Below are 22,164 nucleotides of genomic sequence, written 5' to 3' on the forward strand. Positions count from 1 at the left end.
TATTATTCATGGTAAACACATCTCTAAATATTTAACTCTAATTGTAATTTTTCAAAGACAAAATCTACCTAACTGAACACACTTGAGTTACATTTTAGCCAGGTCTGTCAATTCTGTATCAGGCCTTTGGGCATAAGGTGGGGGTCATAGTTTTAAGTTGTTTTATAAGACTCCTTTGGGGATAGGAAAGGAATTTTTTTGGTGAAAAATAGGTTCCTTTTCTGATTCTTCATAATGCAAATGAAATATATTTTATAAAGCCAAACATGGCCAACACAGTATTTTCTCTACCTCTGCCTTAGATTTACTCCCCAATCAAAGATTTGTTCCCAGGAGTTGTGCTCATGCAGTAGATATTTACTGAGTGTCTACTATGTGACAGACACTGTTCCCAGAAAACACACAGAAACAGAGCTTAGACTCCCATTAGGGTTATTAGGAGCCAAACTGCTCTAAAAATAGTCACAGGGCATCTGTGTGTTTATAGTGAATGTAGAATAATGGATTGTTAAAACATACATGGGGGCCTCCCTGGTGGCACAAGGGATTAAATCTCAGCACTGTGAATCTATCCGGGCACTGCTGGATGAGTTTGATCCCTGACCAGGGAGGTGACCCGCTGCTCTGCTCAGCAGTGTATTTCAGTAGATCTGCCTGTTCTGCCCCCCACACTGTCTCTGGTGAATCCTCTCATCCGCCTGCTCCTCTTACCTGCACGCCAGCTCTTGTATACATAAATAAAATAAACCTATGAGCAAAAAACCTAAACATATGTGGGGCCCCATGTCAAGATTTATTTACATGTAAACATCTAGTATTTTTCTGTTTTCTTCCATTAGATGGTTAGCCCTTAGGGTTAGTGATTTTATCCTTATCATGTACCATCAATGATATAGAGTAGATAATTGGTAAACGTTTCATAGACTAATTAGAAAATTTCCCTCTATTATTCCAAACTAAAGACCATGATGGTTGAAGTTCATATTATAAAAATGAAGACTTAGTTATTAACAGAATGTGTTAAAAACCTGTTGTGAAGTTTGAGGCATTTAATGAAAGAAAGGAAAATAAAGTTCTGGAAAGGTTAATACCCCAAAACAGACACATAGAAACTTAAAAAAAAAAAAAAGAAATTTTGTTTTTCAAGGGGAATGAGAAGAGAGAGAGAACAAAGAGAGCGAGCTGAAGATTAATTGGTTAGCACATATCTCGATGCTATCTGGCTTCCTGCAGTGCTCTGAGCTGAGACCAGAGTGCAAGCTGAGCCATAAAGGAAAGTGAGTGGGGTCACACAGGTTTGGTGTTTTAAACCCAACGTGGTTATTCAGCTCCACCCCTAGTTCTCAGCAACCCCTCTCTCAGGAAGGCTGGTACATGACATGCTGGGAGTTGTAGGATCTCAGAGTTGTGGAGAGGCAGGGCAGAGTCCACTCAGGAAGTCATGAGGAGGTGGAGCCCATAGTGTCTCTCACTAGCCTGGAGTGCACACTGGCACTGACACTTTCACAACATCTTCTTGAGAGTAAACAGCTTTGTCCATTTAACAAATGAAAGAAAATTGAAGTTTAGTTTTTTGTAAGTACACTATTGAAATTAAAGATTATTTTTAAATCCTATGACAAATTTATTAATGCATATCCAGTTTAAGCACATAAAATTTCTTCCCTTCTACAAATCTTTTGAAAATGCCTTTAAGTAAGTATCCTCGTTTGGAACACTATTACTTTATTCCCCCTATAGAAATGTGCCTCCATTCCTTATATCTTCTTGTTCTGAAAACACACATCTTGCCCACAAGAGTGCTTGCTACTATATTATATTTCAGGGAAACCCCAAAAAGAAGTGGGATGGCTTGGATGTGAGTCCTTACTGACATCCTTAAAAAAATCTTAGAACAAGACCCAAGTGCAGGCACACATAGAAAAGTTTGTTAATAAAAACTTTATTTACAAAGGTTAATGAAATGAGGGGGAATCTCAAGAGGGAGAGAGAGAAATTAATTGGCCAATACATCATACCAGCAACACTGTCTGAAGTGGACCCCTGAGAGCACGCTGGATGCAGGCAAATCCAAGAGAGGGCGGGCCCACATGTCTGTGGTAATATACCAAGCATGGCTGCTTAACTCCACCCTTACTTGCCAGAAATCCTCCCTTCAGAAAGTTAAGAGTCATGGCAGATTTGTGGATGGTGGGATCTGTAGTTCCTTGATGCCCAGGATCTCTTTGGCATAGAGGTGGGGGTAGAATACATAAAGTACAAGTGGGTAGAGTTCATTCAGGCATACTTTTCTCCCAACATTTGTATTAGCTATATGTACATAAATTAGAATTAATAGCCATTAGAAACTTAAATTTCTAGTGAAAACTAATAAGCAATTGTGAATTTTCTGTTACATGAATACTCCTTAGGTTGGCAAAAGACCCATATATAATTAGTTCCACTGTAATCAATAGTAAAAAGAAAACAAAATTATGTTTAGTAATTAAAGTTTCATTATTTTATATTATTTGAAAATGATCTAGACATTAAATGAATTTTTCTCATTTAACTTTAGCAAAATATATAAGGATATTCTTTTTCTTAATAATTAAGAATTTTTCTTTAAGAAAAATAGAAAAAATTGTGAACTATTTATAAGAGCATAAATATAACTACTGATGAAGATTTTACCTAAAATCATTTATTCCATTTGCATCTATTTTAAATTATTTTTCTTGCTGACAGATTTTATAATGGTAGTGATAACATGAGTTAAATTAATTCATAAACCCAGGTAAAATAAAGTTGCATGTCTGTCAACTCTGAAAACATGCCTACTTTTATTTAATCAACAGATATTTACTTTAATTTTCTGATAATTACTCTAACTTGAAAAAACATAGGCTTAGTTTTTGTAAAAATTTGAATGTTTTAGAAAAATTTAGCTTAGCTTTTAAGCACTTAATATTAAACAAACCAAAATTAAATTTTGGCAATACCATCCTGTGGGGGAAAAAAACTTACATGTATATATCAATTCTCTATCTATCTATCTATATATATATAGATGATCTCTCTCTCTCTCTTTCTCTCTCTCTATGTATATATAATGATAATGTGGAGACATACATAACATACAGAGATCTCTTAGTTTTTATTTAAAATTGTAGCCAGGAGTCAGATATAAAACTCATTATTTTATTTATTTCTTATCAATAGAAAAGAACTTTACTAGAATTAGCATGCAATAGAGAGAAGAGAAAGAACATAGTTAAAATAGTTCCCACATGAAACACCCAAAGTTATCCATCCCTTAGAAGGTGAATGCTCAGCCAAACAGGGTTGGCCCAAAGCAGGGCCACAGAGGCTTGAAAGTCTGCCACAAGTCTAAGGCATAGTCTGGTGGGGATCCATAAGAAAGAGGCAGACAAGGTCAGGTAACTGTGGAAGGAAAAGAGCAAAGTCATATTACAAATCAAGGTAACAGCTGCCATTATCAGCCTCCCAAGGGGTCTCTAACCCATGGCTCTCTTAAGTGTCTCCTTCCATGTATCCCAACTCCCTGGTATAAGTCCAAGACTGAGAAGCAAGTATGGCTTCTTTCCATGTCTCTTTGTCATGTACCTCTTTCAAGAATCACTAGTTTATAAAGGAACACTTGGATCCAAACTTTTATTAGCCCAAACTTCAAACACTTTCCTTTTCTTTTTCTTCTCATGAGAAAACTCTCCTTAACTTGGCATTTCAATAATTGACTTCATTCCTAAAGAAATCAGGTGCAGAAGAGCCACATCACTAAGGCACAGAAAAAGTATCAAAGGCCCTTCGTGAAGAACATTTGTGTTTATAAAACACAAAGTATTTGAGATGACTAGGGGAGTCTTTGGGATGGTGAAGAAAAGAGGACATTAGATTGCTTCTGGAGCCATACCTTTAGTCTTATAAATACTATTGTAAATTTGTAAACGGAAAACAGCTATTTTAATTTCTCAAATAGAATTTGTGACCTAAATGATGTCAAGGTACAAAAACACTCATCCACCTTTTTGAAATGTTTTTCTTTGCCTCTGGATAATTTTAACTTATGGGAGAAAACCCAAGAAAAGCTACTTTGACAAAAGAAAGAAATCCTTGTATCTTCCTAGTTTTAGCTAAGATGAAACATAAATAATTCTAACAGTATTCCGTGATCTCTTGACCTCATTAGGCATTCCTAAAGTGGGTGCAAAAGATATATTCTTGGGCCTCCCTGGTGGCGCAAGCAGTTAAGATGCAACCTATGAAGCTATTCCACAGCCAATGCAGCACGAGTTTGATCCCCGGCCAGGGAGCTACCCACATGGTACAGCAGACCTCTCCTGACCTACCCGCTGCTCCCCTCAGCAGTGTATTTCAGTCAGTCTGTCTGTTCTCTTCCCCACTCTGTTTCTGGTGAATCCTCTCATCTCCCACATCTCTGGCCTGTACCCCAGTTCTTGTATGCATAAATAAATAAATCTTTAAAAAAAAAGATATACTCTTAAGATTTAGAGTCAGACCCAATGAGAGACAAAAGAAAGATTCAGATAATTCTTGCAACCAAGCTGCAAATGGAGTTCTACCCACATTTCCAAGCATATTTTGGAACCTGCATCCTCATGGTTACCAAATTAAATGGGAGAGCAGGAAGGGAATAGCAGTCCTTGTGAAAACAATAAATCTGGATGCGGAATGGAAGAGACAACCTAAAAATTTAAACTTTCTCTCTTTACATTGTAGGAATACTACAGGCAGAGATCTGAGAGTACAAAATGCAGTAAAGGAACTCCAGAGTTGTCAGTTTTCTGAGGATGCCATTTGCAGACTTTAAATGAGGTTTAAAATAGAGAATATGGTTCATGCATCTGCCAGAATTGGCAAGACCTTTAATTAATTGCCTTTTTATTTTTCCCTGGGACGTTTAAGGGATTTGCCACTAGAAGTTTACTGGAAAACCCTTGAATTTTGTCAATTCTGGTTGAGGCCCATATCAGAGTGTCAACAGGTCTACTACTTAATGAATTTTGTTCATAGTAATATAATTTCATTAGTGTGGAAAGAGAAAACAGAGAGTTAGTAGAATGTGAGTACTTAGAACAAAAAAGATGGGGGACAGTCCTATCTTTCTTTGTTTTAGATTTCTCTAATAACTTAAACTTTTTACATGTCTTTTGCAACACATCTGTTTTGGTTTATGATCTATACATCATCGTTCACCATCCCTGGTCCTGGTGAAAATTTCAACCTGAAGCATCCTTTATATCCACTAAATGATTAAAATCACATGCCAAGCATTTGTACTGGTTATAACTTAATTGCAACATGACTGAATCATGACTGTACAAATGAAATGATTTAGAAAACCAGTTGGGGAGCACTGAATTAAACTCTGTTCATTGCTTATGAATTGTAATAAATAGGCCATATAGGGCCATGTGATGGATTTACATCCTGATTACATGTTTTGATAGATTTGATCTTTGCCACAAAACTATCCTTTTTAAGAAAAGTAAAATATATGTTTGGTTTAAAATGTATCAATTGGTTTTGTTTATAATCCATTTTAACTTTATAATCACTTGGGTGTGATATAGACCTTCAGAAAATAGATGGAATTTTAATAAAAAGACAATAAATTTACATTTGAAATTCAGTAGTTTTCTTCCTCATCTCTTTTTTTAAAATTTATTTATTTATGCATACAAGAACTGGGGTACGGGCCTCCCCGGTGGCGCAGCAGTGAGCTCTGGGTTGCGAAGCTGCCCGCAGCCTCTGCAGCGCCGGTTCGATCCCCGGCTGCTCCCCGGCCACTGGAGGAGGGTCCCACATGGCGCGCAGACCTCTCCTGCCGCCCGCTGCTCCCCTCAGCAGTGTACTTGGGTCCTTCTGCCTGCTGTGCTCCCCGCTCTGGCTCTGGTGAATTCTCTCACCCTCCCTCGCTTCTGACTGTACCCAAGTGCTTGTATAAATAAATAATAAATAAATAAATCTTTAAAAAAAAAAAAAAAGAACCACTGGACCCTAACCTCCTGTTAGTAAGATAAGATAGGAGACATATTTAAAAAAAAAAAAAAAAAGAACTGGGATACAAGCCAGAGAGGATCCACCAGAGACAGAGTGGGGAACAGAACAGGAAGATTGACCAAAGTACACTGCTTAGGGGAGCAGTGGGCGAGTCAGAAGAGGTCTGCTGCGCTATGTAGGTAGCTCCCTGGCCAGCCAGGGATTGAACTCGTGCTTCAGTGGCTGCGGACAGCTTCATAGTTTGCGTCTTAACCCTTTGCGCCACAAGGGAGGCCCATTCTTCCTCATCTCTTAACCAAATGTTTGGCATTATAAAATTACTTATATATCCTATGCAAATATTATATGGAAATGTGAGATCAATTATTATTATTATTATTTTAGATTTATTTATTTATGCACACAAGAACTGGGGTACAGGCCAGAGGTTCTATGGGTGAGAGGATTCACCAGAGACAGAGCGGGGAGCAGAACAGGCAGACTGACTGAAATGCACTGCTGAGGGGAGCAGCGGGCGAGACATGAGAGGTCGGCTAAGCCATGTGGGTTAGCTCCCTGGCCAGGCGGGATGGAACTCATGCTGCAGAGGCTGTGGATAGCCTCACAGTGCTGTGCTTAACTCCTTGCACCACCAGGGAGACCCAAGATCAATGATTATTGAAGCTTTCTTGCTTGAAATTATGCAATTATGGGAAGTTTGCATGGAACAGGCAAAATAAAGACTTACGCCAATGTGAAAGTAGGAAAAACATTTTTTTATTTGTGCTGTGTGAATATTTGGAATTTGTTGCTAATAACTATTAGAGACATTTAGTATTTAAAAATATGCTGAAATATTTTAAGAAATAGAATAAATGTAAAATATAAGAGCAAAAATTTACTTCTATCTTTTTTCTTCCTTTTTTATTTATCTCTATTGATAAAATAAATCCTTGGATTTTGTATTCTTGTAATAGGTCCTGCAACAACAGACAATTTTACATCCAAACATCACCTTGAAGAGATACATTTTTAGAATATTTTAGATTATTGCAAATGTTTACTATTCATTCAATTACTAACCATTATGGTCATGAAACTAATATAATACTGATGCTTATGGACCCTTACTGTGTACAGTTCTCTGGAGCAGTTTTTATATGCTTTTATTCATTTCACTTTTTGTATTTTTAATTGTAAAAATGTCCATGAATTAAAAATAACCAAACCAAAGAAAATGCTGTGTCATTTGATAAGAGCAACACTATAAGACATTTGGGTCCAGCATGTGGAATGCTCAGGTAAACTGTCTCTTTCCTAGTCTGTAAGTATTATATTTACATCTATGTAAATGTTTTCTGGCATCTGAGAAATATTTTTTTTCCTGATGTCGAACATCTTTTTTAATTAGTACTATGTTGATATCATCTTATCAATATGAATGGACTAGTTAGACTCTCATTCACATTGTGATTGTCACTCTTAAACATGAAAGGAGATCTGTCCAGTGTCATATTTGTGTCCTTTATAAGGGTCACGGTGTCTTGTTTGAATAAAATAAGAGTTGAAAATTCACAGTAAAATTGTAAAGTATTGCATGTGTCTGAAAACCTGTATGACTTTGTAACATTTCAAATTTAATATTCTAAAAGGGTGACAAATGAAATCAAACACTTCAACGGAGTTGACTATTCAAATACTAGCTTTTGCAAATGACATTTTACAAAATGTCATGAAAGTTGTTAGAAGTCACACCTGATTCACATGTGCTGTAAATTAATTCAAGTGTTGCTTATTTTATGGTTTAACTTTATGCTGTTTTAAATGCTATTTAAATTTCTATGTATCTGTTACCTTATAACTTAGACTTTCAGCTAAAGAGTGGCTCAGGTGAATCACAAAAAGCAATGATTAATTAAAAAAAAAGTCATATGGACAGGTGAGAAGATCCACCTTCTTCATGTTCTATTTCTCTGTGCATTTTCACACCTGCCTTTTTCTGGTCATAGATGATTTCCCTAAGAAAAAATTGTTTAAGAGTGAGAGGTGAGAACAGATATGGGCATTTCAATGAATTTTATTTTCTAGGTTGACCAAGTGGGGAGGTGAGTTGGGCTGTATCCAGGTTGGAGGAGCGTAGGTGTTACACTTAGTAAGGGCCTTTGGTCCATAGATATGAGAGCTGTTCACTTCACCAGACCTTGGGTGATAGGGATAGTGGAACTCACCCTGGAGCTCCTTTTGATAGGACACATGGAGTATTAAAGTACTGCTTTGGATCTGAGGGAATTAGAGTTACAATTGAGATAAATATAGGGTGTCAAAATCCTGCATTTCTTTCTGTAATTATTAAATCACAGAAGCAATGTTTGACTTTTAAAAGATTTAAGAAAATTTTAGATACTTTTTATTTTAGTGTCAAGAATGCTGAGCTTGAGGTTGAAGTGACTTAGTTAAGGCAGCATGATTAGTTGCTGACTGGGCCATGGTCAGGGGACATATTTTAACCTACTGAAGAAGCATTCTTCAAAAGGTTAATAAATCAGCTCACACATATGATGATTCATGTTTTATTTATATTTGAGTATTTGCCTGTTAACTCTTTAGAGATGCTTGAATATTTATTATCCACACTCACAAAGAGTAAAAAAAAAAAATAAAGAAAATTGGATACTATCTGCAGTCAAAATGTTATTTGGTTGCCCTCTCTCTCCTGGGATTTATAATTCATGCTTAGAAAACCTGACAGTACTGATATTAAGACAACTTGGCAGCTAATGGAGCGTGATGCTTTAGGAGCCTGAGGTAGCAAGTGTTCATCTCCCCAGTGCTGGGGCACATCACATTGTTCTCAGGTAGAAGAGAATATATTGCCCTTGAATATGTTCTTAAATCCTCATATTTTGAAACTGCTACTTGCATTTTGTAGTTAAGTTGATTAAAGAACAATAAAGTGATGTGGAAAACACATGTCTATAATGACAATAAGAATTTCCAGTCATCTGTTTATGTTTTCTTCACTTAAAGTATCACTAATATGAAGGTGGCTTTCATTTGTAACTGTTATTTCTTGCTAATTAGAAAGATACCCACATGGCCAGGCAGAACTCTCCTGTCTCACCTGCTGCTCCCCTCAGCAGTGTCTTCGTTCCTTCTGCCTGTTCTGCTCCCTGCTCTGTCTCTGGTGAATTCTCTTGCCCTCCTGCGCCTCTGGCCTGTACCCCAGTTCTTGTATAAATAAATAGATCTTTTAAAAAGAAAGAAAGGTAAACATATTGTCTGGCCTAATGTGGCAAATGGCTTATTCTGTCTGTGACTGTTCAGCACAGCAAAATGTGAATTAGGAGAAAACTGTTGGTCAGCCCAAAACTCCTCTATTTATTGAAAGCATTATGCAAAGAATTCAAGGCTTTGCTGTAATCATCTTTGGTGTAGAAAAACCATTAAAATGTTGTTGCCCTCAGGACCCTATATAGTTGAAGAAAAAAGACACCAAATACCCAGAATTAAGAAATAAACAGTGTTTATTATAAGTGTCCAAAGAGGTAAGTGGTGGTTCTAGTTGTGAAAATGTTACAGGGCAGTGGGTGGGGCCCCTCAGTCCCCCCAAAACTTCCTGCTTTAAATAGGTTCTGCCACTTGCCACATCAAGACAAATATACTCTCGTGTGCAAGATCTTTAATGGAAAGGAAATTTAATATAATTAATGTGCAACAAAGAGAAGGGAAAGAATATATCTTCCAAATCAAACACCCAAAGTTATCAATTCCCTCTCGGGTAAATGCCCAGACAAATATGGTTGGCCCAAAGCAAGGCCACTGAGGCCCGAAACATGTCATAAGTCTAAGACACCTCCTGATGGGGGCCCATGGAAAGGGAGCAGAAGGGATCCAGTACCTCAGTACCTGGGACAGAAGGAGCAAAATCAAAATCAATATAAAAACTGCCATTTTTATGGAGCTACCATATGACCCGCCAATTCCACTCCTAGGGATCTACCCAAAGGACACAAAAATATTGATTCAAAAGAACATCTGTATGCCTATGTTTATTGCAGCACTATTTACAATAGACAAAACCTGGAAACAACCCAAATGCCCAAAAATAGATGACTGTCTCAAGAAGATGTGGTACATATACACAATGGAATATTATTCCGCAATCGTAAAAGATAAACTCATGCCATTTGCAGTAATGCGGATGGAACTAGAAGGCATTATGCTTAGTGTAATAAGCCAGAAGGAAAAAGAAAACTATTGGATGGTTTCACTTATGGCAGGAATATAGGGGAACCCAATAAGACATCAGTGTAAAAAATAATAACAGTACAAAACACAACAAAGCAAAAACAGACAATTATAAATCATAGACATACTGCAGGGGAGGAGGAGGACGGGGCACTGAGGTGATGGTGCATGGGTGCATTGGTGAAAGAAACTCTATGGGGACTACACCTGAGGGGTTGGGGGGAAGCAAATATTGTTTAAAAATGAAAAATGATATAAAAATTAAAAAAATAATATAAAAAATTAAAAATAAAACAAAACAGAAAAGCTATTTTTAACCTCCCCATGGGTCTCCAGTCTAAGACCAAGAAGCAAGAGTAGTTTCTTCACATCTGTTCCATGTGCCTCCTCCAGGTCTCCTTGTTGCTTTCTAACTTTCTTGCTTCTTTCCTCCAGTTTCCTCTCCAGCTTCTCTTTTCTCCACCTGACCTCTACTGTCCCTTGGGTGGGGCAGGGCACTGGAACCTCCCTTTTACCTGGGAACCACCTTGTTACAAGAGGAGTCCAATTCTTGGATGAGATGAGCAGTTATGGGGGAAGAAATCAGGCAAGGGGGTGAGGAGTAATGTAGGAAGTCTAATCAATTGTATACAAAGGTTCAGAGACGGCAGCACTCATAAGAATAATTGGGGAGTCTAAGGTGATGAAATAGAGAGACAAGGAGCTAGAGCTTTCAGATAAAGCTTCCCTAAGTAATTTTTGGGCTATGTCAGTCCCCACAGTGGTGAGGTGACCTGTAGAAAGGTTCTACTCACATCTGCCTATAGGGGACATTGTTGTGGTGGCTGATGTCTAGTCTCTTCCCTGAGTCAAATAGAACCCACTAAAAAATTATATAGGGAAGTGGCACAATTAGATTTGTTTTTACAGAAAATTTACTTTGGATGACAACTGAAGAAGTAGATGGGAAAAAACAAAACTGGTAGCAGGGAATCAGGTATGATTCACTAGGAATAACAAAATAAATAGAGGATATATACCAAAAGTAAGATAGCAGCAAAGTATGGGGACATGGAGGAATTTAATGATTGAAATGAAAAAATGTGTGGGTGTCTAGTGGGGAATGAGTCCAAAATAGACAAATTTCCAAGTAGTTTGATCTTCCCTTAGCCTCTCGTTGGATGGCAGAGCTACAGCAGATTTATAGGAAAGAATATGACTATTGCTGTTTCATTTTGGTATTTGTTGAGTATGAGACAGATAAGCAAAAGTGTTTAGTAGCCATTGGAGATAGTTAACCAGAGTTTGGAAGATAATTTGGGGCTGTTCATGTCTATTCTATAAATCAGAGTTTCCCACAACTTATTCCTCAGATTTGAGGAGTTTTCTAGAACAGCTGACAAAACTGAGGAAAACAGTTTTTACTAACTAGATGATCTGTTTATTATAGAAGGATATGACCCTAGAACAGCCAGATGGAAGAGATGTAGATGGCAATGTATAAAGGATGAAGAAGGAGCTTGAGGTACATGACCCTCTAAGACCTTTATAAGTTCATCAACCAGATCTGATCACCCTTCTTTTGAAATTCCTTGAGATTTAGCTATGTAGGCACAGCTAATTCACTCATTGGACATTGGTGATTTTCCTCTCTCCCCTTTTAGAAAAGGGGAAGCCTCTCTCTCCTTTCAGAAAATCCATAACGGGGGCTGAAGCCATGGATTGAAAGTCCCAACCCTCTAATCTTGTTGTTGGATTCCCAAAGGGTTTGAGAGGCTGTGTGCCAGGCACAGGACAAAGACCAAATACCTTTATATTTTCAATCAAAATATCACAGCTATGGACATGAATTCTTGGATGCAAAGAGTTGTTTCATTTTGTGGTTTGTGATCATTTTCAGTGCTGTGTGAAACTTGTCAGATGACAACTCTGAGGCACTTATCTGCCATAGGTAGTCTATAGATTGGAAATCAACTGTGACTGAAGCTCTATGTCAGGGCTTATTTCTTCTCAGTGAATGTGGACCCAGTCAGGGGGCTCTGATGAATTTTTCTCAGGCTTTGTGGACTCTGAGATATAAGCTTTGGCTCTTTCTGCATCTTACCACTTGCAAGTTTCCTTTAATGCAGAGATACCCTGGGGCCATGCTGGGATAAGTTTCTGGAGTGAAATGAAATAAGTCCTTGCCTGTGCCAGAGTCTTTGTTGTATTTGGCAATATCGAATACTCATTCTTATCTGCATGTTTACAGGCTGCCCACAGTGTGAAATTGTTCCAAGGCAATGGGAACTAGGCGGCAATAGCAAAAAGCTCTATGAAAAATATACTGTCCGATAACATGCAGCTGTAAGGGTGATGTTTGATGTCTAGTCCTTATTGTGTCACCAAAATAAATGTCTGGAAAGTGGAAAGTGCATCCAATTTTTGATAGTTGGTTGTTGAATTAATTTCACTTGAATTGGGGATTATTAAGTAAGAATTTAAGTGTTCAACTGAGAGGTACCCAGGGACCCCAAACTTTTGAGTACATCCTCTAAAAGAGGGTCTGATCACCTATTCCACAGAGGCAAAGAGAACAGACAATTACTGTGAAAAATTTAATAGAATTGATTGCATAGAGAGTGAAGAAAGAATTTCAAATAAAATTACAAAAATTACCATCCTCTTGGGCCATATGCCCAGCCGGACAGGCTTAACCCAAAATGCAGCAGCTGAGGTCTATAAAACTAGCTATATGGGCCTCCCCAGTGGCACAGCAGTTGAGCGCTGGGCTGCAAAGCTGCCCTCAGCCTCTGCAGCGCCGGTTCGATCCCCAGCCGCTGGTGAGGGTCCCACATGGTGCGCAAACCTCTCCTGCCATGCCTGCTGCTGTGTACTTCAGCAGTGTACTTCATCTGTCTGCCTGTTCTGCTCCCTGCTCTGGCTCTGGTGAATTCTCTCACCCTCCCGTGCTTCCAAATGTACCCCAGTGCATGTATAAATAAATAAATAAATCTTTAAAAACAAAAACCAAAAAACTAGCCATGAATCCAAGGCACCTTCTTGTGGGAAACCATACAAAAGAGGTTAAGCAGGCTCCAGAGAGCTGAGACATTGGCTTAACCAAAATATAAAAGTCCCAGAAACAGCTTCTTGACCTCTCACCCACATCTTTCCACATCTCCCTTTCCAAATATCTCTCTACATTTTCCTTTTTTAGTGTCTTTCTTTCCTTCTTCATTCCACTTCCATTTACATACATGCTTTCCACTTCGCTCTTTTCCAGCTGTTCCCTTTTCAGGATGAGAGGCTGGGAATTATAGTCCGAGGAAATTCATGTAAGTGGGAGCAGGAAAAATGGCACCTATTCATTGTGTTGTGATGTTCCTCCCTCTTTCACTGAGATACATCTGTAACAAGAGCTCATCTCTATTATGCTCATAAAATACCCAAAATACCTATAAAATATGAATATAATACAAATCTTGTTGAATTTTGATGAATAAAAATAAAATATGAATAAATTCTTAGAAAAGAACATGTTTATTTTCATGTGACTATTATAAGTTCCATGATTTGTTATTTACAAACCTGATTTATAAATAATATCTCTTTTATAAATAACATCTGACAGTAAAATAGGAAAATAGAAATTAACTTAAACCTCACATTTACAAAGACATCTTCCAAATGTAATAAAACTTACAGGATTAAACAAAAGTTTGTAACAATTCAGATGCAAAGAAAAATTTTACAGAAATGTTTTTTTCCCAACAATTTTCTTCTTTACAAATAGTCTCCCAAACTCAGATAAAGCCTGTCTTTAGTTCTTGGACTTTAAAACTGACATGACAGGAACCTAGAGAAAGATGCACATCCAGCTTCTAAATAGAGGAACTAAAGCAGGGATAATCAACATAAGAATTTCCAAATACATTTATGTATAAAGAAGTGAAAACCTCCAATCCTTTGGGTGTGTTATGAGCTGTCAGTGAAAATTGTATAATGAGACACCTCAAACGGATTTGTTCACCTTTGATTTTGTTAGCACATGAAAAGGCATATTATAATATGCTTTTCAAAGAAATTCTATTAAAAATATAACTGAAGCAAATGTGATTGGTAAGCAAGTAAAAAATGTGCCCTTTTAGAACAATTTATGCAAATACAGGTAAGGGCAAACCATTAAGTTTTAACTCTGGTTGTTCTTTCTTAGTCCACAATTGGTGGTTGCCATCTTTTCTGAATAGAAAATCATAGTAATTTAATGCTGAAAAATGTGTAATTGAGTTATAGGTAATTTGTATTTGTTTTACGTAATTTCCACTGTGGCCAATGACACTGACCCTCCTTGACTCTAGTCACTCACAAAAAATGGAGGTCACTCTGTTGGGTCCAGGCTAAAGATGGAAATCTGAGAAACTCCACCTATCCATTCCTAGCCTGCTCCCCAGGTAGGTACTCCCTAACCCAATGACTACCTACGGTTGTGGAGTTGGGGTCCTCATTGACAATCCATGTCTGTTTCCTTCCTGAGCATCATTTACTCAGGCTCAAGTTTTTCCAAGCAGGTCTTGTTTGCTCAGGTCACTTACACCAACAACCCTTCTAAGAGAAGAGACTGATCTGTTTTATCTTACTTAGAGAATTAAATCAGAAGCAGTGATAAAAATAACTTGTAGTTCATTTGCTCAATGGACAACAATTTAAGACAAAATGTATTCAGCATTACTTTCACTTTGCTTTAGGTGGTCATACATTTTGGAAAAATTCTTTATGGTTAGCAAAGGATTTTGTTGGTGGCTTTCTTTTCTGGTTGCATTCTTCAGGATGGCAATGGGCCTGTCTAAAAACGCTCATGTTCCTTTACTTTCCTGCTGCTACAGAGGCTTGAATGTCTGATATCTGAGACTTATAGGGCCCCATTCATTTGCAGTGCTTCATTTTCTCTGAGCCACTTTTCTTATTTCATCTGCTCTGTAGCTATAAGTGGTACACAGGTATTGATTATATCCACACAACCTGCGAACCTGTGTTGCAAGCCTGGGTCACTCACTTTCTATTTCCTGCTGTGGTGCTTCTCAGATACCACAACATGAGAGGAGATGGGGGACATAAACTTACATAGTGCCACCTGTAAATAACAGGAGTTTAATACTGATGAATAGAACTTTCTCCTTTTGTCTTGTATACATAGATCACCATTGGCAACAGTCAAGTGGAGAATAAATCCTCGTCTCAGCTTCTCCTTCATACCTATGCACTCGCCTCATGCCTACTGTCAGGGATCATCTTCTCAAATCAATTTCATGCATGAAAGTCTTTAACTCAAGTCTTGCTTTCAGGGAAAATACACTGTTCCAAGGTGAAATGCAAGAACAGGAGTCAAAAGCATCATTTTAAAATGGAGGGGAAGATTTAGCTGATATGTTCATTCTTTCTTATTCCTTCTAGATTTTTAAAAAGTCTTTTATTTTATCATGATGAATATGATGACTACATGATAAGGATTATAAATCAAAAACATTATCCCTGTTGACACTGCTGAATGCTACTGAATAGCCTCCCCTGGACTTTCTGTGGGAAAAGTCCATGGATGTGGGTGGGCCTGATGCAGATTTTCTGTAATTTTCAGCCAACATCATTCCTAACTGATACAATGAAGAAGACAAAAATAAAAGCTCATTGGGTTTTACCTCAATCTGTACATGGTGGGGTAGGGATACTTGGAATAACCATCCCATTAAGCACAACCAAAAGATAATAGTTAAACTAAAGTTTGGTCACAAAAATTTTCAAAAGTTTCTTGCCAGGCACGGGGGGATTTTCTGACAGAGATTTTGCACTGAGGCCAGTGCTTTGCTGTGAGAACTAAAGGGAAGAAGCAAGAGAAGTGTGGTCAGGGCAATGGCCATTCCAATTGTCAGAACAGGATGGGGTCCTGACACAGACTGGTGTGGTGAATCTTTGTAGTGAACATTTCATTTTCATAGTGCAGATGGGCATGTACACATTCAGATTTCTTGATTCAATTTTGGAGAGTCTGGTTGCCTACAGTGCAGGTGATAGAGCACCCTATCCCTCCCAATTGGGAGATGCTAGACAGAAAACTGCCACATCTTTCACATCTTTCAGACCTTAACACTTTGCCTTTGCCTTGTGGCATGTACCCCATAATGCATAGGGGAACAGCAATTTATCTAGGATCCTTGAAGCAATTAATGACGTTTGCTTTGGAGAGAGAGTAGAAAAGGCATTTTTGCCTGGAGCAGCTATCACTTCTCAACAGAACTGAGACTGAATCTTTGGGATCCAGTTTCTCCCGCCTCCCTCACCTGCCGCCAAGTTAAAAAAAGAAGAGAAACAAATAAAGCCACAGAGTCCCAATCATTATGAAAGAAAATTAGACAACACATATGCTTTGGAAGCAAAGGATATCAGAATACATATAGTGCAGAGAACTATATGAAAGATATAGAATTTGAGCATAAACATAGACTGAATTAAAGGACTGGAAAACAATTTCACAAGCAAAAGCCCCCACCCCCCCAAAAAAAGTCAAGAACAGCCATATTTATCACAGTGGATAAAATAAACTTCTAACTTAGAAAGGTAAAATGAGAGAGGCATGTACATTATATAATGATCAAGGTAACAATGCAACAGAAAGACATAACACTCATCAATATATACTCACCAAACAAAGGAACATCAAAATACATCAGAAAATTGCAATCAAATCTGAAAACAGACACTGGAAAAATTACATAGGAGGTTGGAGAACTCACTTTCAACAATGGACAGGTCAATGATACAGAAAATAAGGGTAAAATCTCCCTAAACAAAGAGCTATACAACATAGGACTAATATAGGGTACTGCACTCCTAAAAAGCTGAATACACATTTTTCTTACGTGTGCATGGCTCATTCTCTAAGATTGACCACATACTGTGTCACAAGGCAAGCATAAATAAACTCATGGATATTGAAACCATACCAAGTTTCTTCTCTGAACACTAAGGTCCAGAACTAGAAATCAACTTCAAAGAGAAAACAAAGAAATACTAATATATTGAGAAATACTAATATGAGCAACACACTACTGAACAACCACTGGGTTAATAAAATCAAAAAAGAAAAAAAATATTAAGATAAATGATAATGAGGACACAACATTTCAGAATACATGGGGCACAGCAAAAGCAGTCTAAGAGGAAAGCATTTAGCAATACAGGGTCACAAAAGAAACTAGAAACACACTAAATAAAGAAACCTGTCTCTAATCTCAAGGAAGAAGAAAAGAAGAAAAAAAATCCAAAAGCTGGTAGAAAGAAGAAAATAGTAAATATTAGAGAAGAAATAAATAAAATAGAAATGAGAAAGACAATACAAAATATCAATGAAGCCAAAAGCCTGTTTTAAAAAAAAAAATTAAAAAAATAGACCAACATTTAGCAAGGTTCACTAAAAAAAGGAAAGAAAACTCAAATAAATAGAATAAAAAATGAAAACAGAGGTGACAATAGACACTGTAGATTCAGAGAATAATAAGGATTGATATTAATATTTATATGCCAATAAATTCAACAACCTAGACAAGATGGACAGATTCTTAAGGATATAGCCATCCAAGACTGAAGGGGGAAGGCACAGAAAACTTGAAAAAAAAATAAACATAAGTAAGATAATTGACACAGTAATCAAAATTCTTCTAAAAAGCAAAATTCCAGGATAAGGTGAAATTACAAGCACATTCTACCAAACTTCAAAGATGAACCTATCTTATTCAGGCTATTTCATAAAATGAGAAAGAAAGAATTCTTCCAAACACATTTTTATGAGGCCAACATCATGCTAATAACACAACCAAACAAATACTGCACAAAGAAAGTTTAAACCAATCTACCCAATGAATAAAATGCAAAAATTCTTAATAAATTCTTAGCTCCCTGAATCCAACAATGCTGTAAAAAGATTATACACTATGACCAAGTGGGATTTATACAAGTAACACAGGATAGTTCAACATCCAAAAATCAATGAATGCAAGAAAAGAAAAAAATCACATGGTTATGTCAATAGGTGTTGAGAAAGAATTTGTAATATTGAGCATCCATTGATAATTAAAATCCTTGAAAAATTCGGGATAAATAGAAAATATTAATATAATAAAAGCCATATATGAAAAAGCTATAATTAGTATATTCAGTGGTGAAAAATTGAAAGCCTTTCGACTAAGATCTAGTATAAGGTTGGATATCCACTCTCACCACTACTGTTCATCATAGTATTAGAAGTTGTAGGTAAAACAATTGGTCAAGAGAAAGCTATAAAATGAATCCAAATTGGGAAAGAAGTAAAACTCATTGGTTGCATATGAAATTATAATGTATATGGAGAACCCAAAGACTCCATGGATCAAATAATGAAAATAATAAACAAGTTCAGCAAAGTGGCAGGATACAAATCAATACACAAAAATCAGTTGCCTTTCTGTATTCAAACAATAAACTAGAAGAATATGAAATTAAGAAAGCCATCCCATTTACAATCTCACCAAAAATAAATACAAATACCTACGTACCTACCTACCTACCTACCTGCCTATCTACCTAGGAATAAACCTATTAAAGAAGGACTTATGCAAGGAAAAGTACAAAACATTGTTAAAAGAAATAGACAATACAATGTAATGGAAAAATATTCCCTGCCCTTGGATGGTAAGAATCAACACCATCAACATTGTGATCCTACACAAATAAATCTACACATTTTAATGCAATCATGTAATTCAAATGTCATTCTTCTAAGAAATCAAACACAGATTACTGAAATTTATATGTAATCACATAAAAGCCAGAAAGCCCAAAGCTCTACTGACTAAAAAGGGGAAAATCGAAGTATCACAATTTTGGACTTCAAGCTATAATATAAAGTCACAATTATTAAGACAACATGATGCTGGAACAAAAACACACACTCAGACCAATGGGAAAAAGTTGGGAGTCCAGTAATAAAACCACATATCTATGGACAACTAAACTACCACAAAGGAGCAAAATATATACACTGGAACAAGGAAATCTTCTTCAAAATTTGGCGCTTGTATAATTGGAGTACTGTATTCAAAGAATGAATCTAGTATACTATCTTACCATACATTGAAACACCTCAGAATGGATAAAACTTGGATGTAATACCTGAAACCATAAAATACATAGAAGAAAACAGAGGTAAAACTCTTCATGACATAAACTCCAGAAATATCCTTGTCAATGCATATCCAGCAGCAAGGGGAAAATAAACAACTGGGACTACATCAAACTAAAAATCTTCTGTACATCAAAAGAGATAATAATCAAAATAAAGGGCCCCCTACAGACTGTAAGAAAATATTTGCATATCGTACATCTGACAAGAGACCGATATTGAAGAACTACCAGGAGTTCAAAAAAATGAAAAAAAAGAAACTCAGAAAAAGACAACAAACCAATCAAAAAATGGGTAGAAGAACTAAAGAACTAAAGAACCTCCCCAAAGAAGACAAGCAGGTGGGCAATAGGCACATGAAAAAATATTCATCAGCATTTATCATCAGGGAAATGCAAAACCACAATGCAAATGCAAAACCACAGGGAAATGCAAAACCACAAAATCAAAACCACAATGAGGGCCTCCCTGGTGGCGCAGCGGTTGAGCTCTGGGCTGCAAAGCTGCCTGCAGCCTCTGCAGTGCAGGTTCAATCCCCGGCCGCCAGGCAAGAGTCCCACATGGCACGCAGACCTCTCCTGCCGCCCGCTGCTCCCCTCAGCAGTGTACTTCATCAGTCTGCCTGTTCTGCTCCCCACTCTGGCACTGGTGAATTCTCTCACCCTCCCGCACCTCTGACTGTACCCAGTGTTTGTATAAAGATATAAAAATAAATAAATCTTTAAAAAAAAAAAACCACAATGAGATGCCATTGTTAGAATGGAACTCCCCCCCAAAAAACCCAAAATAACAAGTACTTGTGAGAGTGTGGAGAACAAGGAACACTCTTACACTGTTGATGGGAAAGTAGATGCATCCAATCCCTATGTAAAGATGTGTGGAGATTGCTCAAAAACTAACAATGGAACTACCACATGACCTGCAATTACACACCTAGTTATCTACCCCAAGAAAACAAAGACACTGGGCCTCCCCAGTGGCGCAGTGGTTGAGTGCTGGGTTGAGAAGCTGCCCACAGCCTCTGCGACGCCGGTTTGATCCCTGGCTGCTCCCCACCGGAGGAGGGTCCCACATGGCGCACAGACCTCTCCTGCCGCCCGCTGCTCCCCTCAGCAGTGTACTTGGGTCCTTCTGCCTGCTCTGCTGCCCGCTCTGGCTCTGGTGAATTCTCTCACCCTCCCGTGCTTCTGACTGTACCCAGTGCATGTATAAACAAAACAAACAAATAAATAAATAAATAAACCATGCCTCTATAAAAAAAAAAAAAAAAGAACACAAAGACACTAATTTGAAAGGAAACATACACTCTAATGTCTATGGCAGTGCTACATATAATAGCCAAGATATGGAAACAACTTAAATGCCCAAGAACAGGTGAGTGGATCAATAAGATGTGGTAAATATATATGTATATTTAAATATATAAATATATATATTATATATATTCCCCTGGTGGCGTATATATATATATGTTTACCACATCTTATTGATCCACTCACCTGTTCTTGGGCATTTAGGTTGTTTCCATATATTTGTGTGTGTGTGTGTGTATGTGTATACACACATACATGTACATATACACACACAATGCAACACTACTCAGCAGTGAAAAAAGATGAATTCATGTCATTTGCAGCAGCATGGATGGAACTAGATGGTTTTATCCTTAGTGAACTGGGCCAGGAGAAAGATAAAAAACATATGTTTTTACTTATAGGTAGAATGTAGAGAAACCAAACAGAGGACCAGAGAAATAAACTTTAAAATTGACCCTTGAGAAATGACCACAGATCCAGGAATGGAGAGGGAGGTGGAGGGAAGGAGGGAAGGTAGAAAAAAAAGTGGGAGGAAAGCACAATGGACTGTGGTAGAGAACTATAGGTGCTTTGGTGTTTAGAAAATATTGGTGACCTCACCTGAGGGGAGAAAGCCTATATTACAAAAAAAATGAAGGAGGTAAAATAATGATGCAACATTAATTTAAAAAAATTTTAAAAAAGCAAACATTAGTCTAATACCAAAACCAAACAAAGACATCACAAAAAAGAAAACTGCAGACCACTTTTCCTAATGAACACAGACACAGAAATCCCTGATAAAACCTTCGCAAACTGAATCTATAATAATAATCTTAGCGTTGAAAGGGTTATACATCATGACCAAGTGGGACTTATACCACAGACACAATAATGGCTCATTGTCCTTATTTAATCAATGTAATTTACCACATCAAAAGAAAAATGAAAACTTTAAGTTCATATCAATAGATGCTGAGAAAGCATAAGATTCAACATCTGTTTTTGATGAAAATCCTAGAAAAACTGTGGATAAATGGGACAAACCTGTGTTAACATAATATAAACCACATAGGATGAAGTCATCACTACTAGTCAACATAGTTTTGGAAATCCTAGCTAGAGCAATTAGGCAAGAGAAAGATAAAATGAGTCCAAATTGGGAAATAAGAAGTAAAAGCTACCATTATTTGCAGATTACATGATAATATAAAAAGACCCCTAAAGACTCCACTGAAAAACTAATTAAACTGAAAACTGAAAAACTAATTAAAGCAATAAAGCAGTTCAGCAAAATGGCAGGTTACAAAGGCCATGTAAAAAATCAGTTGCCATCCTATATGAAACAATGAATTAGAAGACAGAACAATTAAGAAAATGATTGGAATTACAATCACACAAAAACAACTAAATAACTATTAGTTAACCTAACACAGGATATAAAGGATC

General features: G+C 37.2%; 1 protein-coding gene across 1 annotated transcript in view; it reads left to right on the forward strand.

Annotated features, from left to right (window-relative positions):
- The window catches only part of PXDNL (peroxidasin like), a gene marked incomplete at both ends in the record, with an annotated part of 520,299 nt that overhangs the window by 81,673 nt on the left and 416,462 nt on the right, over window positions 1-22,164 (forward strand).

The sequence above is a fragment of the Talpa europaea genome, assembly GCF_964194135.1.
Source record: "Talpa europaea genome assembly, chromosome: 3".
Classification (NCBI taxonomy): Eukaryota; Metazoa; Chordata; class Mammalia; order Eulipotyphla; family Talpidae; genus Talpa; species Talpa europaea.